Source organism: Lissotriton helveticus, chromosome 11 (genome assembly GCF_964261635.1).
Source record: "Lissotriton helveticus chromosome 11, aLisHel1.1, whole genome shotgun sequence".
NCBI lineage: Eukaryota > Metazoa > Chordata > Amphibia > Caudata > Salamandridae > Lissotriton > Lissotriton helveticus.
Window position 1 is genome coordinate 1,181,698,520 of NC_136072.1, and position 21,749 is coordinate 1,181,720,268.

Below are 21,749 nucleotides of genomic sequence, written 5' to 3' on the forward strand. Positions count from 1 at the left end.
CTGCACCCGTGATTAGGATGCCACCGCCACCGTGGCGGTGTCATCCTCCATTCACGGTTGACTTGTCGACCGGGCGGAAGAGCGGTGGCAGTCTTCCCGTCCGCTGTGGTACCCCCGCCATACTAATATGGCGGGTGAAAATGGGTGGCGGGTGGGGAAGGGTGTAGGGCGGATCGCCACCATCATGCGTGCAGTGGCGATCCACCCTACATCCTAATGGACCCCTTAGTTCTTAGAGATGTGGACTCATTGAGGTTTAAAAAGATTTTAACCTCTTTGAAGACTGAAGTTCACTGAAGTTCTAGGAGGTCAAACCTGAAGGAAATCATTCACTGCTGATGCTGATGAACAGGAAGCAATGCATCACTTTTCATAAATGAGGTGTTGTCCTGGCCTGAGGCCAATGGGTGGTCCAGATAAAGGTAAAAGATGACATAACCGGCCACCTCACGATATTTGGGTTTCAGCCATTTTAGATCTCATTGAAAGTGTAAAGTCATTTCCAAGAAAAAAAAATGAATTGTAGAAAAACACAGTAGAAACACCATCAACAACACACCTGGGACCTGGAGCACAAAATGCTTTGCAATTATGAGTCAACACAGACTGGACAGATCGTGGTGAGCAGAGATCTGTGTCACAGACCACCTCATGCTGTCCCCAGTGTCTGCTTGACAATGTGCCCTTGGCTGCTGCTTCACAACTTCCATCCCTTTAAAGGACAATGATTGAATGCTGATATTGTGAAGGCCAATGCTGGGATATTGTTTGAGGTCCCATTGAGGTCTGCATCTCAGCATTCACACCTGTTTGCAAAGAGTCAATCGCCGAATCTCCCACCGATAGAAATAATGAGGCAGGCGCATTGTGTCAGGTTGTGGACAGTTGCCTTGAGCTGCAGGAGATCTGAGAATCCCCTACACCACCAAGGGAGAGTTTGATTGCCATGCAATACGAAGAAATGTTCCAAGACTTTACTCTTTGGGCTAAATCATATTTTCATAAAAAAGGAGGAAAAACAGAAATCAAGGATGAACATCCGCTGAGACAAATCATCATTGCACAGAAGTACTTGTTGCTGGGGTGTGAGGAGTCTAATAACATCTGTGGAAGAGGTGTGGCGCAACGGCCAGGGCGACTGGTGCTGGAACCTGGGGCTCACGGTTCGATCCTTGCACCGGCAGCAGATCAGCCCAGCACCATGTGACTCTGGGCAATAGCTCGCTTAATCTTCCCGACGGCCCCTAGCGCCGGGACACCTCCGTCAGAGGTAGCTGTGCGCTTTACAAATACTGGTATTTCATTTCATCTGAAAGGGGCTGTAGGACTTTTGGGCCATATGTATCAAGCAAATTCGCATTCGCAAACGCTGAAATTCGCATGGTATGTATTAAGGAAAATCTGGTGCAAAACAAGGAATCGCAAAATTTGCGATTCCTTATTTTGCAATTGCATTTAAGGAATCTCAAATTTTGCGATTCCTTTAATGCAATGTATGAAGCAAAAAAAATGCAAATTGTCCATAAGGAATCGCAAATTACCACCAACTTCAAGTTTGTGGTAATTTGCGAATTCCTTGAAAAATGCAAATTTTTGCATTTGTCACAGTGCCATGTGTCGCACATACATGCCTTAAGGGCATGTATGTGCACCACATATGCACCCATGCTTATTTCAGGGGTGCAACAGGGTGTCCTTTGGACACCCCTGCACCCTTGAAATTTTTCTCAATTTGCGATTCTCAAATTGCGAATCACAAATTGAGAATAACTTCCCATTCATTCCTAAGGGCCTCCTGGCCCATAGAAATGAATGGGAAAGCATTCCTTAATTGCTATTTGCAATTTGCTAATCACAATTAAGGAATACTAAGATACTAAGAATACACAAAAAAAATGCGAATTTGTACATACATCCCAATTTGCGATTCTGAAATAGCGATTTCTTAAATAATCGCTATTTCAGGATCGCAAATCAGGTTGATGATACATATGGCCCTTTGTCATTTACTTTAGGGAAAACCCTCACCCACCCAATGGGTGGCATGGTTCATCATCGGGCCCCTGCTTGTACTGGTATAAAGCACTGGTACAAAGAATCCATATGCTAGACACCACCCTAATGTGGTGGAGCTTGCAGTGTCGGTTGGTGACCTTTAAAAGTGGCGGGGTGTAATTCTTGGTTCGACTTCAAATGAGCTTCTTCTTGTAGGGTTCTCTCACACTTTCTTGCACTAAAGGTCTTATTTACAAAGATTTGGTGTAGGGTAGCACTGAACGTCTTTTTTCTGTATTGCCCTATGCCAAACCAAAAAAGCAGGAATGCACCGTATCTCCTAGATATGGTACATTGCCGTCCTTTCATCAAACGCCGGTGCACAATCTGATGCCTAGCACCAACACAGGCCCCCTTGTCCTGCGTTGTTAGCAGGATTGTTTTTGTGCAGGCAGGGACACCTTCCTGCACAAAATCAATGCATGGAGGTGCTGACCTCCTTGTATGTGTGCTGATGAATTTTCCTAACTGATGTGCACACCCTGATTCCTTTGGCTGTGAGAGAAACAGACTTTTCTCTATTGATTTTCATTGGGCCCGATTTACAAAAGTAATCTCAGAAAAAATCCTAACTTTACGAATCTTGGTATTCACAAAAGACATTTAGGAGTAGTAAAGTTAGGATTTTGTCTCAGTTTAGGAGTAGTAAAGTTAGGATTTCTAACTTTACTGCTCCTAAATACCTTTTGTGAATAGAGAGTGTCGTAAAGTTAGGATTTTGTCTCAGATTACTTTTGTGAATCGGGCCCCTTGTTTTAAAAAAACAAATGTTCATTTTACCTTCCCTGCATTTCTACACCAACTCTACGATTTACATATTATTTTCTGCAATTGTTCACACTTACTGCACCACTTCTTCCTGGATCCTTCAGGTATAAATTACACATTCAGATAAGTATTAGAAATGCTTTGCATCATTACTCAGAGTACTTACAAAGATTGCGGACATTCATGCTGTTTTTATTTTATTTCTCTGACCACTCCCTGAATGTATATCTGTGGAGGTCTGCTGGCCTAATCCAAGTGTCAAGCTGCGGGCATAGTGTATGCTTGAATGCATTCAGTACACACACTGTTAGCAATGTTTGCTTGAGTGTATACAGTACACACTGTCAGTAGTGTATGCTTGAGTGTATACAGTACACACTGTCAGTGGTGTGTGCTTGAGTGTATACAGTACACTGTCAGTGGTGTGTGCTTGAATGTATATTGTACACACTGTTAGTAGTGTATCCCTGAGTGTATACAGTACACACACTGTTAGTAGTAATTATTGAGTGTATACAGTACACACACTGTTAGTAGTAATTCTTGAGTGTATGGAGTACACACACTGTCAGTAGAGTATGCTTGAGTGTATATTGTGCACACTGATAGTAGTGCATTCGTGAATGTAAACAGTACACACACTATCAGTAGAGTACGTTTGAATGCATACAGTACACACTGTCAGTAGTGTTTGCTTGAGTGTACACAGTGCACACTCTCAGTGTTGTATGCTTAAGTGTAAACAGTACACACTGTTAGTAGTGTATGCTTGAGTGTAGACAGTACACACTGTCAGTGGTGTATGTTTTAATGTATATTGTACAAAAAGTCAGTAGTGTATGCATAAGTGTAAACAGTGCACATACTGTCAGTAGAGTAAGTTTGAATGTACACAGTACACACTGTCAGTAGTATTTGCTTGAGTGTAAACAGTGCACATTGTCAGTGTTGTATGCTTGAGTCTATATGCACTGTTAGTAGTGCTTGCTTGACTATAAACAGTTCATGCCATCAGTAGGGCATACTTGATTATATACAGTATCCACACTGTCAGTAGTGTTTGCTTGAATGTAAACAGTACACACTGTCAGTAATGTATACCTGAGTGTATACAGTACACACTGTCAGTAGAGTATGCTTGAGTGTAAACAGTACACACTGTCAGTAGTGTATGTTCAAATGTATATTGTACACACTTAGTAGTGTATGCTTCAATATATACAGTACACACACTGTCAGTAGTGTATGCTTGAGTGTATACAGCACACACACTGTTAGTAGTGTATACTTGAATGTATATTGTACAGACTGCCAGTAGAGTATTCTTGAGTGTATACTGTACACGCTGTCAGTGGTGTATGCTTGAGTGTATACATACTGTTCGTAGTGCTTGCATGAGTATAAACAGTGCTGTCAGTATTGCATACTTGAGTGTATACAGTTAACACTGTCAGTAGTGTTTGCTGGAATGTAATGGTACACACTGTCATTAGTTTATGGTTGAGTATGCTAAGTGTATACAGTATACACTGTCAGTAGTGTTTGCTTGAGTGTACACAGTACCCACTATCAGTAGTGTATGCTTGAGTGTATACAGTACACACTCTTGATAGCGTTTGCTAGGTTGTGCACATCCCACACTATCCGTGGTATATGCTTGAGAGTAAACGGTACAGACTGTACTTGCTGTCAGTAGTGTATACTTGAGTGCATACAGTATACACACTCTCAGTAGTGTTTGCTTGAGTGTACACAGTACACACTGTCAGTGGCCTATGCTTGAGTGTATACAGTGCACACTGTAAGTAGTGTTTGTTTGAGTGTACACAGTACACACTGTCAGTAGTGTTTGCCTGAGTCTACACAGTACACTCTTTCAATGGTGAATGGTAGAGTGTAAACATTACATGCTATCAGTGGTGTTTGCATTCCAACCTGCCACTGAAACAGTGCTGCTGAGAGGAGTATACAATGTTTGAGCCAGTTTGCCGAATTGTGAGTGGTGGCAGCAGTGATTGAAAAGCCCCTCTTGGAGAGAAAACCTTTGTGTACACTGACAGCTGAACTCCAACCGTGCACAAAGATGAGTGGAAAATCAATGACACCCTTATATATTGGGTGGCGAGCAACTGTGGATAGAAATGTGGAAGAAAGGGCAGGAGTGTCAAATCTGTGAGGGGCATGGCGATGCCCATTGTCTGTAGGACACCTCTCTTACATCTCTGTTCAACAATGTTGTAGATAAATGACCAAATCACGACCAGTGGTAATCAATGAAGAAGCTGAAGTGACAATCAAAAATCAATCAATCAATCAATCAATCGGAATTTGTATAGCGTGCTACTCACCAGTAGGGTCTCAAGGCGCTGAGGGGGGGGGGGGGGGGGGGAGTCGCTACTGCTCGAATAGCCATGTCTTGAGTTGTTTCCTGAAGGAGAGATGGTCCCGGGAAAACAGGGCTCTCAGGACTTCAGAGCATCTGGGAGAGAATGGCACTTATCCATGGGCCCCACAACAACAAATCCCGTCTCCAAGGAGCAAGTGCAACAAGCAGTGAAGTAGTGCCCTGCATTCAACCAGATTAGCAGGATGCCCTTGCACAAGAAACCAACTGGGCATATCAAATGAGGATCTATAGCTGACAAGGTGTGGAAAATGAAGTATACAGGACCACTGCCTAAGGAAGATGGCAAAAGCAATGCACTGGCTATGGTGGATACTTATTCTGACCTCATTCTAGGCTTGCCTAATAAGTCTGCGTGTGGAAAAATGGATTGTAGGTCAGGTCGATTACCCCTTTTTCAAGGTCTGCCCGGCGATAGTCGCCTCTCACCCAACTCAAGGTTATCAAACAAAGAGGCAGGCGCTGGAGACTGGAAGGCAGGAAACAGGAGTTTTTATTCCGACGGAGCAGAACACGTCAAATCAGACAACAGAGTATCTTCTCGAGGTGCTCTAACCGCATCTCTGAGGTCTGGCCTCTTATACACAGGTTTATGGCTTTATTACATACACTGCATCCGTAATGTTTCTTTGAAGGACAGAAAAGACATCCTCGGAATCCCCGGTCCCGGCCCGTTCCCACACACATCTACAGTAGAATTCCCACCCTGATCTCAGCATGTGGTGGTTATCGCGCAGCTGGACATTCCGCTGGGAACGGGGGTGTGTGTGATCAGTCGGATCTTCGGGGTGCGAAAGCGTTGATTAATCCCCGCTCCTTTGATGGGGTGAGTTCCTGCTGTAGGGGGCAATAAACTACATCTGCGGGGCCTGGCGGTGGCCTGGGAACAGTTTGGACAATCGGGCAGGGAGGAAGGGGATATCAAAGGCTTGTTCCCGTGAAGGGATGAAAGGGTTATATGGTTTCGGCTCGGGGTATTGCGCTGAGGCAGGATCGCGCTTATGGTTCGTTTATGGTTCAAGGAGGAGAGATCGGGGGTTGCCGGAGCGTGGGGGGGATGCTTGGGGAAACGAGAGAGTGAGGGGGGAGAGACGCGCTGGCTATCGGGAGTGGGCAGAGAGGCCATGGCAATCAAAATGGCTGCTGCTTACGCGCACGTATGGATCTGAAAAGGACAAGATGGCGCCGATAATGTTTACGCCACAATCCAGATTTTAACAGTCCTCCCTTTTCAACATATCTAGCCAGCTTGTCAATTTATGTCTATCCCCATTATATTACGTATTTCGATATCATGCAAAGCTTTCATACGTTCAGCTTCGAAGTTCGGAGTCTTGGGGCAAATACAGTTAGCAAACAGCGAGCACAGAGGCGGCAAGCATTGAATACCCAGGGAGAGTCCACATATTACGACGATTGGTATCAGTACGATCATGAACAACCTCCATCCCCAGTCCTTTACAGTACTCCAGAACCAACTCCCAAGTGACCATCCGTCTTGTTCCTGATGAACTTCTGAGGAGAGTCTGTGGAGGTGTTCAATGGCTTTGTAGACTGAGGGCGAATTGTCTGGTATGTAGGTACAACAGCTGGACCCGATGATACGGCATGCTCCTCCACGGTCCGCCAAAACCACATCTAGAACAAGGCGGTTTTGAAGAGCCACCAGACGGACCGCCTGAAGCTCGGCTGTATTGTTTGTGAGGATACCAGCTGTAATGTTCATCGTTGTTTCGACTGCCTGGGACAAATGCCGAATGGCACGACTGTTCGCCATCGGACCCCAAAGTGGAACAAGTCCCTTTATTGCATCCAAGAATTGTGCTCCAGTGGAGTCGGCCTGCTCAATGTCCTTTGCTCGTTTTTGTCGGTGATGGTTTGCCGGAGCCACATAGGTCGGAGGAAGGATGAAGGCAATGTAGCAGGTACCTCCCCAGCTCTTTGGGAGCCAGGTGTAGGCTTTTGTACCACAGACGAAGTACATGTTTGGAGAGGTGACAAAAGAGGGTGGGTCGGTTGAGTCCAAAGTTCTGGTGATGCGGCAAGCGCTGTGGCCCACCAGTTGTGTCCCATGGCATGTGATGCATACAAGGCCCGAGACAATGACGACAGATAGGGCCACAGTCAGGGTGGCAGCCGTTCGTTTCCGGAGGTAGGAGAAGGTGGGTCTGGCTGGATTGTTGAATACTTGCATCTCCACCCTTTCTTTGGCGGGGATGTCGATGTGAACAGAAGCATTGGATGATAGAGGGCAGAAGGGAGCAGCAGTCTTTCCGGTTTTGTTCAGCCAGACCCCATGATAAAAGTGCGACATAGTTCCGTTGGAAGTGGCATTGTCTCTTTAGCTCTCTTGCAAGAGGATCAGCCAAGCAAGGCAGGAACCATGAACAGAGAAAGGTGAAGGGATGAAGGGGATGGAATGTCCGGTGGCATCAACCCACAGATCCAGCGATTCGTGGCATTGGCAGCAAGGTTGTGTTGGTGCAGCAACTGTACGAAGGAGTTGTTCCAGAACTCCTTACGCCTTTCTTGGATTTGAGGCGAAAGAGAGACCAGGTAGTGTTCTTTCATGGTGGTAGGCTGTGCAGTCGTTAGAAATGTCTTATGAACCGGTGCGTTCTCTTCCACGATCCAGAAGGTAGTCATGAGGAGGAGGCAAAAGAGAAGAGCGATAAGAAGAGCAATAGTCTTTGAGCTGTGCAACCTGTCAGTTTTCGGGTTTCTGTAGTGGGTCTTCGGATGTCCGGTTGCTTCCATCATCTTCGTATCGGGCGCTTCCATCATCTTCAAGGTGCTCGGTAGTGGGCAGAACCACAAACTTCGTTGGGCTTCTCTCCTGGCAGCCTTAGTAGTGTTAGGCCACCAGTCTGAGAATTGTAACTTAGTCAGTGGTCTGCTTAGCCGAAGCTCCCTTCTTTCGTCGCAGGTTATACCCTTCTCTGGATGGCACAGTGGGATCGGGGAATTTCGCCAATTCGAGTGTCTCAGTCTCAGGGTAGCAGCTCAGGGATGGTCGGTCTTTGTTCAGGAGCTCTTCTTGGGTGATCACGTCTTCGGTCGACGTCAGGGTCGGAGAGATTTTCTTGCAATGATGTGCATGCAGCCAATTTCGCTTCCCCTCCACTCGAAGAGCTGTTCGGGTGGTGTTCAAGACTTGCCAGGGGCCCGTCCAGCGGGGTTCCAGACTCTTCTCCCGCTGGAAGTTCCGAATTAGGACGAAATCTCCAGGCTGGATGGTATGTCCGGGGCCCCTGGAAGCATCGAGGATGGCCTGCAGCACCTGATGATGAATAACAGACAGTGTTTTAGTTAGGTTATACAGATAGTCAGACATTAGGACGTCCGGGACGTCGTGAATAGATGTCGGTTTGGGTGCAGACCAGATACTCATGGGCCGGCCGAAAACGACCTCGTAAGGGGTCAAGTGGTGTTTGGTGGGGGTGGAACGCATTGACAGTAATGCCAGAGGAAGAGCGTCTGGCCATTTTAGTCCTGTGGTGGCCACTATTTTCGCCAGTTTTAGTTTCAATGTGGCGTTGTGCCGCTCGACCAGTCCAGCAGATTGGGGGTGAAAAACTGCGTGGAATTTCTGTCGTACCCCAAGCCCCTTCAGGATAAGCTGGATAACCTCGGCTATAAAATGGGGGCCATTGTCACTCCATAAAATACGGCAAAGGCCGTAGCGAGGGAAGAACTCCTTCAGTAGTACTTTTGCAGTGGCAATGGCAGTGTTGTCACGTGTCGGGTAGGCTTCCACCCATTTGCTAAAAGCGCATACAACAACAAGTACATACTTCAGTCCTTGACATCTCTCTAACTGAATATAGTCCATCTGTAGGACTTCAAATGGGTGGTTGGGGACCCCAAACCCTCCTCGGGGTACAACAGTTCCTTTCCCAGGGTTGTGTTGCAGACAGATTAGACATTGTTGGACCAGACGTTTGGCTGAGTCTGTAATTTTGTCATTATGCCAAACTCGGGAGACAAGTTCAGCCATAGGGGCTGCTCCTATGTGTGCAGGGGAGTGAGCCATGGTCAGTATAGGGATCAAGTATGAATTGGGTAGCAACCATTTGTTCGTGTCTTTTGTCCGCCAGCAGCCTTCATCGTCCTTCAGTCCCACCCGTGCCCATTCAGTCAATTCGTGTGGTGCACTGGCTATCTGGATGTCCCTAATGGTCTCCCTAGCGTCCTTCCATTTTTCTGTTTGTGACCTGGTCACGTATATGCGTGTTGTCGTCCTATTCTCTGCTGTCGTCCGGGCGGTGATGTCCGCCAGTGCATTCCCCTGTCCGACGATATCTGTCACCCTTTTGTGTGCCTGACATTTGATCACAGCAAGTCGTTTGGGAAGGAGAACTGCTTCAGTCAGAGCGGAGACTAGATCTCCGTGTAGGATGGGGGTGCCGTGTGAGGTCAGGAATCCCCTTTCCTTCCACAGGAGCCCAAAATGATGAACCACCCCGAAGGCATACTGGCTGTCCGTGTAAATGTTTGCTGTCGTCCCTGCTGCTAGGATACACGCTCGTGTGAGGGCAATCAGTTCCGCTGCCTGTGCAGATTTCTGTGTGATGTGAGCGGTCTCAACTACAGTTCGGGCTGTGGTAACTGCATATGCAGCTGAGGTGGTGCCGTCGGTGAGTTTGATGCAAGAGCCATCCACCCATAGCTCTCCGTCCGGATATGGGAAAGCTGTGTCTCGAAGGTCAACTCTACTCCTAGTCTGTTCGTCCGTGAGGGTCACACAGTCATGTATAGGGGGCACATCGGGATCATTCTCAGGCAGAGGCAACAAGGTGGCTGGGTTCAGTGTGGTGCATCGTTTCAACGTGATGTGAGGTGCGAGCAGTGTCAGTTCGTACCCAGTCAGTCGTGCGCTGGTCAGGTGTTGTGTCTTGGTCTGGTTTAGGATTAGTGGAGGGCGTTCCATCAAAACCTAATGATGTCACATGTGAGCCAGACAAGGGTGCCCTGGGAATCAATCGTTTAGACAACGCACTACGTATTGCACCAGTATCTACCAGAAATGGAGACTTCGTACCTAGGACCTTAGCGGTGACATAAGGACCTTGCTGGTCAACATAGAGCTCGACTGGATCCCTTCCTTGCCCTTGGCAGTCCTATGCAAAGTCGTGGGCATTGTTGCAGTCAGACTGTTGGCACTGATTCTGTCGGGGACGGTCAAACGTGTTCGGTTTGCCAGGTCTGTCAATGTTGGTGTCGTTTGTGTGCCCTCGTCCCTGTCCTCTATTTCTCGGCCCGCCCGCTACGTCTCTCGTGTCTTTATTTCTGAGTGCTTCTTGCAGAGCTGGACATTGAGACTTCCAATGGCCAAATCCTTTGCAAAACGCACACTGGTTCTCATCGAGATCTGTTCGTGGAGCGCCGGGTGCGGGTGTGCGGTCTCTGGGGGGTGGATTTCTAGGAACATTCGACTGGTAGATCCCTCTATACTGTTCCATTCCTATAGTCACCCCTTGCAACTGAGCAATCATCACCCTCTCTTTCAAGTCCTTTTTCTTGTTCTCAGTCGCTCGATCGTTCTCGTTCTTTTGTCGCTCATAGTATTGAGCCATCTGAAGGATAGCTGCGGGCTTGGAGGCCGCCCAACTACTCTCGCTAGTCTGTAGTTTCTGCGAGACTTCTGGTGTCAGGCCTTTCACATAGTTTTGGACAAACAAGTGATGTCCAGTTGCAGTGGTCATGTCCTGGCCGCTGTAATCGGAGAACACCGTCTCAAACCGGGAGAAGTATTCTAATACGTCTTCCTGGGGTTTCTGGCAACAGGCCGTTACTATCGACCAGTCCACCTTCCTTTCTGGGACTAGGGTTTTTAATTTCTGCACGATCTTATCTGGTAGGTCTAGAATGGCTTTCAAAGGTTTCTGTCCCGGCTCTCGCTGTTTGTCTACATCACCGAGTTGTATCCAGGTATGTCCGAACAGCTCAAGGTGGTCGACTTTCCGGATTTGCTTCCACACATCAGCTGGCAGACATAACCCGAAAAACAAATCAATATCCGCTAGGGTCATAATCATCGAACCCAAAGCGGTGGCTAATTCTGTATTGAAGGCTGTGGGGTTCTTTCGCAGATCAGGCAAGGACTTTCGGAAAGTCAGGATGTCTTGCCGATCCCATGGTTGGTAAACCCAGTTGTAAACTACCCTCCCTCTCGCATCTTGGTGGTTAATATCGTCGTGTGTTCCCTGTCCTCGTGGGGGGACCCAATAGGGAGCGGCCTCCTTTATGGGCATCATGGTGTCAATTTTTTCTACTCTGGCTTCAGTCGCTACAGGAGTCGTGGTGTTAGTCTCTGATTTCTGTTCAGTGAGGTGGTGAAAAACTTCAAGCGTACGCGTGAAGAGGTTTGTCACATCACACTCGTCTCCATCTCCGACATCAACTTTCCTATACAGAGTCGTTAGGTTTTCAGGGCCTTTTCCTTGGTATCGGTCCTCATAGGCATTAAGGGTATGGTAACAAAGGCGTACGACAAAGTGTCGTCTGTGGCTATTGGCATATGTATTGTACATATCCGTTACATAATCCTCACTTTCCTTTCGCACCACCAGTGTCTTGACAATCTTATCGATCCCAGCTCGTTCATCCTTACTTAATCTATTCGATCTAGCGGGGTCTTTCCTCCCAGCTTCGGGATCATCTGAAGTCGCTGCTCGCGCTGCGCTGAGTACGAGGGGTTCGGTCGGCGCAGAGGCCATGAGGACCGAAGCTCCGGCACTACTCTCACCTGTCGTTGGGGGTTGCGGGTGCTGTGCTAAGGGTTGGGAAGGGGCATATGGAGGGGGCATGTAGATGATCGGGGGACCCAGTAGTAAATCATCGTTTGTTCGCTGTTTCGAAGGTAGCTCGGGGTAAAGCAATCAGGATTCCGCCCCAGATATAGCACAGAATCCACCTTGCTGTCGGTTACCGATGATCTCCACTCCTACCAGGACAAGGGTTTCTCAGTCATCCTGGTTCTACTAGATCTATCGGCAGCGTTCGACACCGTGTCTCACTCCATCTTGACTCAACGGTTGTCGAACGCTGGCCTTAAGAACAAAGCCCTTGACTGGATAAAGAGTTTCTTAACAGATCGCACCCAGACAGTCACCATGGGTGCATTTCGCTCGGCGGAAACTGAGATTTCCAAGGGGGTGCCACAGGGCTCATGTTTGAGCCCCACGCTCTTTAATATCTATGTGGCACCCCGGGCAGGAGTGCTGCGTAGATACGGTTTTGTCCCCGTATCTTACGCAGATGACACACAGCTCCTGTTCCCCTTTACAACTCTTTCCGCTGAGGTTAAGAACTCTTTCTCATCTGGTATGAAAGAAGTGGCAAATTGGATGTCTAACAACTATCTCCAATGTAACGTCAGCAAGACGGAGATCATGCTATTTGGTGAAGCTAAGATACTTTGGACTCCTGACTGGTGGCCATCTGAGTTGGGAGCAGTCCCTGAACCCAAACAGGTCGTGAAGGATCTGGGAATTCGACTTGATCACGACCTGTCTCTAAAACAACATGTCAGCTACATTTCGGGGATATGCTTCCACACCATTGGTTTACTCCGTAAAATCTTTCCACTCTTACCCAACTCAACAAGAAAAACTCTTGTTCAAGCACTTATCTTGAGCCGGATTGATTATTGTAATGGTTTGTTACTCTCTATCAACGAAGGAGTGTTGGACAAACTACAGGTTGTTCAGAACACGGCGGCTCGCCTTGTTCTGAATGCCCCCCCGAGAACTGCATCCAAACCCCTCCTTGAACAATTACACTGGCTCACAGTTAGACAAAGGGCAAAATTTAAAATATGCTGCCTAATTCACAAATGCTTGAACGGACAAGGACCCGTTTATCTTGAAAGGAAATTTAAACCATATGTTCCCACACGATCTCTCAGATCAAGTAATAACTTTCTCCTTGTGGTTCCCCATGTCAAAAAAGTTAGACACGGAGGTAGAGCCCTGTCCACTATGGGTCCCAAGATGTGGAACAAGTTACCTTTGGCCCTAAGGTTATGTAAAGAGCACCTTGCCTTCTGTAAACAGTTAAAAACTATCTTGTTCAAAAATGAAATCTAATCACTTCTTCATCGTATATTTGCTAATTTACTGGTCATAAAGCGCAGAGATACTCCTGGCGGAGTGATTCAAGCGCTATATAAACTCATAAATAAATAAATAAATAAAGCGTAGAGGTTGTCCTAAACGGACACTAGCCCGAGGTTTCGGATTCTTGTTTCAGCTTGGCTTCCTCTCTTTCTTTTATTTCTTCCTTCAATTTGTTAGCAGTTAGGTGAGCTGCTTTGCGTAATTCCTTTTCTAACCTGACCTCATTTCTCTTTTTCCGCTGTTCTGTTTCTTTGCGCCACATGCCGAAGCTATCAAGCATAGTGGGTGTTGTCTTATTGTTATAAAGGGCTGTTCCCAGTGCGTTTATTTTATCGTTATCAAAGGATCCTATCAGTGGCCACTGATTTTCCCGATCCTTTCTCGTGTATTTATGCCACAGCTTACTATAAGCCACGGTGACTAGTCCATATTTAGTAAACATGTCCTTATTAGGGATGCCCTCCAGTGGAGCCGGATGGTTCACCTCTAATAAGCGGTCCGGGCTGAACCAACTACCAACAAACGGGGCGAAGATAGGCATGACGGGTTACAAAGGGGACAAAAGTCTGCACTACCTATCCTTCACTATCCGCAAAGACTAAACAGAGTATTGCGACTCTGTGCTTATTTGTGAATAGAGAATAACCCAAAGAGAACCAATTCCGAACGATCAATGTTCGGATAAACAATCAATCAAATGAGGGATAAAAATAGGCACGACGGATTACAACGGGGGCAAAAGCCTGCGTTACCTATCCTTCACTATCTGCAAAGACTAAACAGAGTATTGCGACTCTGTGCTTGTTTGCAAATAGAGAATGATCCAAAGAGAACCAATTCCAAAACAGTAAATGCTTGGATAACAATCAATCAAATGGAGAGGGAAGCAGGCACGACGGGTTACAACGGGGGCAAAAGCCTGCGTTACCTACCCTTCACTATCTGCAAACAGAGAATACTCCTATCCTTCCCTGTTTGCAGACAGAGAATCTCTCAGAAACAATCAAATGAGTAATACTAGTATTTTCAAACAATCAAACAATCAATTCGCAATTCGTCATGTTACACGACCTAAACAGGACCGCATGGACAGTTTCTCGCCTTCCGCTTCCAGCGCCTGATCGTCCTCTATTCTCCGTCATTGCTGTGGCACTCCTGATTGTTCCCAGTCAGGACCGTAGATCGCTCGAGAGAGGTCTGCTCGGAACCGGTGAAGTTCGGATGATCGGCTGCCAGACGAGGGTCTATCGGGCAGGAGCTCTTCCCGATCGTTGCAGTCGTTCACACTGTCGTCAGGACCTCTCCCACTGGATCCACGTGTCGCTGATGGGCCCCACGTTTGGGACGCCAATTGTGGAAAAAGGGATTGCAGGTCAGGTCGATTACCCCTTTTTCAAGGTCTGCCCGGCGATAGTCGCCTCTCACCCAACTCAAGGTTATCAAACAAAGAGGTAGGCGCTGGAGACTGGAAGGCAGGAAACAGGAGTTTTTATTCCGACGGAGCAGAACACGTCAAATCAGACAACAGAGTATCTTCTCGAGGTGCTCTAACCGCATCTCTGAGGCCTGGCCTCTTATACACAGGTTTATGGCTTTATTACATACACTGCATCCGTAATGTTTCTTTGAAGGACAGAAAAGACATCCTCGGAATCCCCGGTCCCGGCCCGTTCCCACACACATCTACAGTAGAATTCCCACCCCGATCTCAGCATGTGGTGGTTATCGCGCAGCTGGACATTCCGCTGGGAACGGGGGTGTGTGTGATCAGTCGGATCTTCGGGGTGCGAAAGCGTTGATTAATCCCCGCTCCTTTGATGGGGTGAGTTCCTGCTGTAGGGGGCAATAAACTACATCTGCGGGGCCTGGCGGTTTCCTGGGAACAGTTTGGACAATCGGGCAGGGAGGAAGAGGATATCAAAGGCTTGTTCCCGTGAAGGGATGAAAGGGTTATATGGTTTCGGCTCGGGGTATTGCGCTGAGGCAGGATCGCGCTTATGGTTCGTTTATGGTTCAAGGAGGAGAGATCGGGGGTTGCCGGAGCGCGGGGGGGATGCTTGGGGAAACGAGAGAGTGAGGGGGGAGAGACGCGCTGGCTATCGGGAGTGGGCAGAGAGGCCATGGCAATCAAAATGGCTGCTGCTTACGCGCACGTATGGATCTGAAAAGGACAAGATGGCGCCGATAATGTTTACGCCACAATCCAGATTTTAACATGCGGACCAAAAATTCACTTTGTGGGGGGTAAATTAGCTAATTTGACACTGTGGGGTAATAGAAGAAACCCAGACGGACAGAGGTGCACATTTTGCAGGGAAAGCAGTACCAGGACTGGCCTCCAGAGCATGGGGTTTGGTGGGTGTTGCACATTTGTTATCACCCACAAGCAGCAGAAACAAATTGAAAGATACAATGGTTTTCTACAGGGACAGTTGAGTATTCATCAGCACAACAGATCTTAAAAGGATGGAGTAGCAAGCTGAACAGAACATCACAGGTATGACATATTCTTTGACTGGGTACCGGGATCCACGAAAATTCTTAACCTGGGGTTGGCTGCTCATTGCTTTTGCTATACTAGCAATCATAATGTGCAAACTATATATACCCACTAAAGAGCTGTGTGTTAAAGTGAAACACTCAATGCAATGAGCCTCATTTACAAGGTTTTGCCATAGGGCAGTGCCGCAAGCCTTCTTGCTGCGCCACCCTACGGCAAAAGAAAAAGGCAGGAATATGCTGCAACTATCAGATACAGTGCATTCCTATCTTTTTCGCCTGCGCTGGCGCACAATGGACTGCTATGGTGCATGGGTACCTGCATTGCAGGGATGAATATTTTTGTGCAGGAAGGGACATCTTCCTGTACACAAAAGGATTTTTACCCCACTAGGTACCCCACTTTTTACCCCACTAGGTACCCCACTTTTCCCCCACTAGGTAAGCAGCCAGAACCGTGGATAAAACATACTCTTAAGATATTAGGACTATTCAAGCAGAACCCCGAGATGCACACATCCAAACAGAATTTAATCCAACCCTCTGCTGCTCCCTTAAAGGCAACTTCTATCCGTATGAGTCAAATAAGAAGCAACCTAAATATTGTTCACCTCAACACACGCTCCTAGTTAAACATCAGTTAGAAATATTTAATCTAGTGAATACAGATAGCCCAGACATACTGCTCGTGACCGAGACATGGCTCATGGATGACTCCATGCCTGACATACTAGCGGCACTACCAGGAAATTACTATCTCCTGAATGCCAATAGAACTCTTATGAAAAAAGGTAGGTGTGTGGCAGCAATTATAAAAACACATTGTTATACCTGTCTGGATTTTTTTTGCGCAGTCCCTCCTCATTATTATTTATTTTGTCCCCTTTTTGCCCCTCATATCCTTAATATTTTTCTGTCTACTATTTTTTTAGGTGTTGGTCAAGGGGATAGGTGTTCTTTTTCCCCCCATAATCTTTTACCTCAGGCCCTGAGGCCTGTTCTGACAGGAAAGTTGGCACTACCTAAAATGGTGGCCACCAACTGCTCTAACTGTCACACCCAGAACTTGGCCATAGCCTAGCATAGGGCATTCTAGAACCTTCTGGTCCACTCTGGACCACTGAAGGGCAGCCTATATAAGGCGGAATGCGGGGCAGCCATTTTGTCTACCTGTGGAAGTCAGCTGGAGGACAGGCTGTAGCCAAGGGTGGGAGAGGTTAGACATAGGGTTGACCTCCTAGATAGGGAAGCTGCTTTGGGTTGTCACCTCATTATCCCCTTTTGGGTTACTTGTCCTGACCCCGCTGTGAAGGGTTACTGGAGACCCTGGGCGCCTAGCTTGCCCCTTGTCCAAACTAAACAGGGGAAGTCCAAGGAGAAGGAGACTGCAGTGCTGCGGTGCGCAGTCCTCTGCCCAGTGGGAGGATCGGAACTAAAGAAGACTCCTGAACCTGTCATCCGTCCAGTAAGGTGGGCTGGGGTTCCAGTGCCTTAAAAGTGCACAGTGACTGTCTACTGAGGAAGCCCCCCCTTGATTCCCTCCTCCCTTCTGAGGATAGGAAGAAAGCTGGTGGCCTGGGTAGCGCTGTACACCCCTTACCTGTGGCAGGACTGCTAGTGAGCCGATCCCCCTCTGAACGCTAAGGTGGTGAAGTGTGAAGGAAAGTCTCATCCCAGCTGAGGAGTCCTGAGCGCTTCTGCCGTGATTGGGACCCCGGGGGCCCTCCCGCGCTGTAATTACATTGTTGGGGAGTGACCCGGTTGCCAGGGAAGAGCCAGAGCGAGACACTGCAAAAAGGCGCCTTCGCGCATGCCCAAAGCGGGTTCATCGTCTCTTCAGGAAGGGCCTAGGGTCGGGCAGGTCCGTGAGTAGCGTTTTCCTTCCTGAGAGCGGGTGCGAGCGCTTCCGCGCATGACGAGGAGATCAGTGGCCCCGCCGATCATCGTGAGGAGGAGCATCGGAGCGAGCGCTTCAGCGCATGCCCGCGGGAGCAGAGACCCCGCCGAGCAACGTGAGGAGCCGGCTGCAGCCAGAGTGAGTGTCTCCCTGCTCCCCTGCTCGCGCGCCACGCAGAGGAGCTGGCCGAGTAGGGAGAGGGAGTTGAGAGACTCGGCTGTTTTTGGGGGCATTGGGAAATCGGCCCTGTTCTCCGCTTGAGCGCCCGGCAGAGGAGCTGGCCCGAGCGAGGAGAGAGCAGGGAAGCTTCCAGGGAGCCTTCGCCCCAGTTAAGTGATTGACCACCTCGGTGGTGTACTCAGCCCCCCCCCCCCTTTCTCATCTTGCTGCTGAACACAGAGAAGAACTTAACCACGCGGTGGAAACAAGTAAGGAGTGGAAAAGCAGGGGGAGTGGCGCTAGTGCCTACAAAGGAGAGAATTAGATACTGGTCAGTCAATCCCTGCTAAACACAGGTTGGGGAATAGCATAAGGAAAGCAGATCTGGCCAATGTGGTGAACTTATTAACTGTACTGTTATCAATAACAAGTAAAATAAGTAAATATCCCTGAAAGTGGAGCTACTGTTTATATGTTATCTGGATGTAATGAGAGAATACTACTGATGTGGAATTTTTTATGACAGTTAACACTGCTGAAAAGTACCCTATTAATTCCATGAAATCTGCATGTACTTAAATTGAGTGGTAGTTTTCTCTCCCAAGGTTCTAGCAGATTATTATTTCACCTGTGTGATTATAAAGTAATGAACTGTGAATCCTAGAGTAAAAAGTGTAAGAGTACTGACAAGTTAAATGATTAATTGCTTAGCAGTTTAAGTGATATAAGTGCTGATACAAAAGTGACCTGCAATGTTCTAAATTATATTTATATATTTTAAGGATAAGGAGAATATTATTTTTATAAAGCAGCTCGTATTTTTCTACAGTTTTGGTGTAGTGTTTTCTTTTGAGTGCTATTGCGTGGAATTACTTTTGGGTGGTCTGCAACCTTAACACTGTGCCTCTGAAATGTTTGTCTTGCCCTAGGCCAGGCTACCCCAGTTCCAACATTTGGTGCCTAGCGGTGGGATTACTGACTTGGTTGCAGCTACTCACTAGTAATTTAACGCAATACACTAAACCTACACCAGGAGTTTTCTCCTTGCGGCCCTCCTAATTTACATTTTTGTTTTTTCTAAATTTATTTCTGGTGGTGGGTGGAGGTTGACCCTAGGACACTTTTGGTTTCCTCCTGTGTGAAAAGTTTATACTCTTGCAAAAATGGAGATAAATGTGGAAGAGCTGGATAACTATACTGTGACCCAACTAAAGGACTGGTGTCAGCAGCAAGGTGTGTTTTTCAACAAGGGTGCCAAGAAAGGCGAGCTGCAGACAAGCATACGGGCATGGGTGGAGGCTCATTCCGGGGAGGTACCAGTGTCAGAAGGGAGTGACAGGGACACTGTCGTTGAGACTGCCATGCTGTACCAAGGGGAGGGGGGAAATCTACTGACAGGTTCCAAGACACCTCCCAGGGCGGGCAGCAGCGTCTCGGAGAAGGGTTTAACTGAAGCCGAGCTAGAAGATAGGAAGGAGGAGAGGAGAATGAGGCTGGAGTTAGCTAGGATGGATATGCAAAGGGAGGAAAGGAGGTTAGCTCATGAGCGAACCCTCAAGGAGATGGACCTACAGGTCCTGATACGAAGGCCTCCCACTCCAGACAATGGTGGCAGCGAAAAGAAAGTAGACACCAGGGAATCCAGACCCTACTTACCTAAAGATGTCATCGCTAGTTATACCTCAGGTGATGACATTGCCAAATGGTTAGCCGCCTATGAAGTTTCTTTAAGGGCTCACGGGATCCTAGAGACTCACTGGGGAGGTGGGCTGTACAAATACATGCCACCTGCTGGCAGAGACACTTTGTTGGCTCTGGAGCAGAATGAGCAAACCCACTACCCTGCCATGAAGGTGGCACTGGTGAAAAAGTTTGGACTTACCCCTGAAAAGTACAGACAAAAGTTCAGGGGAAGTCACAAAATGAGTAACCAGAATTGGGTAGACTTTCTAGACTACGCCAAGAAAGCTTTAGAGGGTTGGGTCAAGGGCAGCGAGGTAAAAGATTATGAGGGGCTGTACAATCTATTTTTGAAAGAACATCTCCTCGAGAAATGCTTTCCCGAGTTGCGCCAACACCTGGTGGACAGCAAGCTGACCGATCCCCGGAAGCTTGCAGAGGAGGCGGACACTTGGGCAAGTACCCGGGTGTCCTCCAAGGGGACTGGAGGGGATTCTCAAAAAGCCGGACAGGGCGCCCCCCAGAAGAAAGAGGGAGGAGACAAAAAGAAGGAGTTCTCCAAAGGTCCCCAAAATAATTTCCAAGGTAAGGGAGCAGGTTTCACCCCTAGGGCAAACCCGCCCAGAAACCCTAATCCTGGCCAAAGCCAGCAGCCAAGGGTTCTCCACTGTTTTGAATGCGGTGGTGTTGGACATTATAAGGGAGATGTCAAATGCCCAAAGAGACCACCCCCTCCCACCGGAGGAAAGTCACCGGGAGTAGCTAGTGTAGCGCTCGGGGAGGAGTTGCCCTTAGATAAGGGGGGTGAGTGGGCGGGTGTCACCTTAGTGTCCCTGGGAGAACGGGAGATGGTGCCAAAGATCCAGGTGCCCCCAAATACTATTAAGTATGGGCAATGGGTTACCATCAATGGCCAAAGAGGGGAGGCTCTGAGAGACACAGGAGCCAGTATGACTATGGTAAGAAGTCAACTGGTGTCTCCAGAGCAGGTTGTTCCTAATGTACTCCACCCCGCCGCGATGGCTGACGGCAGAATGGGCCACTATCCAGTGGCTGAGGTTCCCTTTGAGTGGGAAGGGGTTGCAGGTTCACTTCGAGTTGCCGTAAGCCCTGCCGTGCCAGTTGATTGTCTGTTGGGGAATGACATGGAGCACAACACTTGGAGAGAGGTGGAATACCGGACGCATTCTGCGATGCTGGGTACACCTGACTGGGCCTGTGTAAGCACACGGTCTGCGACTGCCCGGAGAGGGAGTTCGCCTGGGTTGGAGCCTGGAACAATGGCTCAACCCGCTGCCAAAAAGGGTCAGAAACGGAGACAGGGACAGCCTGCTCCGGCTTCCACGCCCCATGTGACAGATCGGCCACCTGCAGTGGTAGGCCAGGAGTCCATGGAGGGGGAAGTAGACTCTCTGGAGGATTTGCCCATCCCTGCTGAATGGCATGTGGAGGGAGGTCCTACCAGAGAGGAATTCTGTAAGGGGCAGAGGGAGTGCCCTACCCTTGAGGGACTGAGGCGTCAGGCTGAAGCCCAGGCAGCAGGTGATGCTACGGGACACCACCATATTTACTGGGAGGATGGCCTCCTCTACAGTGAACCCAAGATACCTCTACCTGGCTCATCAAGAGCCTTGGTGGTCCCGCAGCAATACCGAGCCTTTCTGCTGGAATTGGCTCATGCGATACCACTGGCAGGACACTTAGGCCAGGACAAGACCTTTGCACGGCTTGTCCTCCACTTTTACTGGCCTCAGATGAAAGTGGCGTCCAACACATACTGTAGGACATGTGTATCCTGCCAGGCCAGTGGGAAGACAGGGGTGAAGCTAAAGGCTCCCCTGGAACCACTTCCTGTCGTTAGCACCCCCTTTGAAAGGGTGGGCATCGACATTGTAGGGCCATTGGATCCACCAACAACAGCTGGTCACAGGTTCATCCTGGTTCTGGTGGATCATGCCACACGGTACCCAGAGGCCATCCCTCTGAGGACTGTTACTGCACCTGTGGTAGCTAGGGCCCTGATGGGAATCTTTACTAGGGTAGGATTCCCGAAGGAGGTTGTGTCTGACAGGGGGACTAACTTCCTGTCTGCTTACATGCGGACCATGTGGAAGGAGTGTGGGGTGACCTACCGGTTCACCACTCCCTATCACCCCCAGTCCAATGG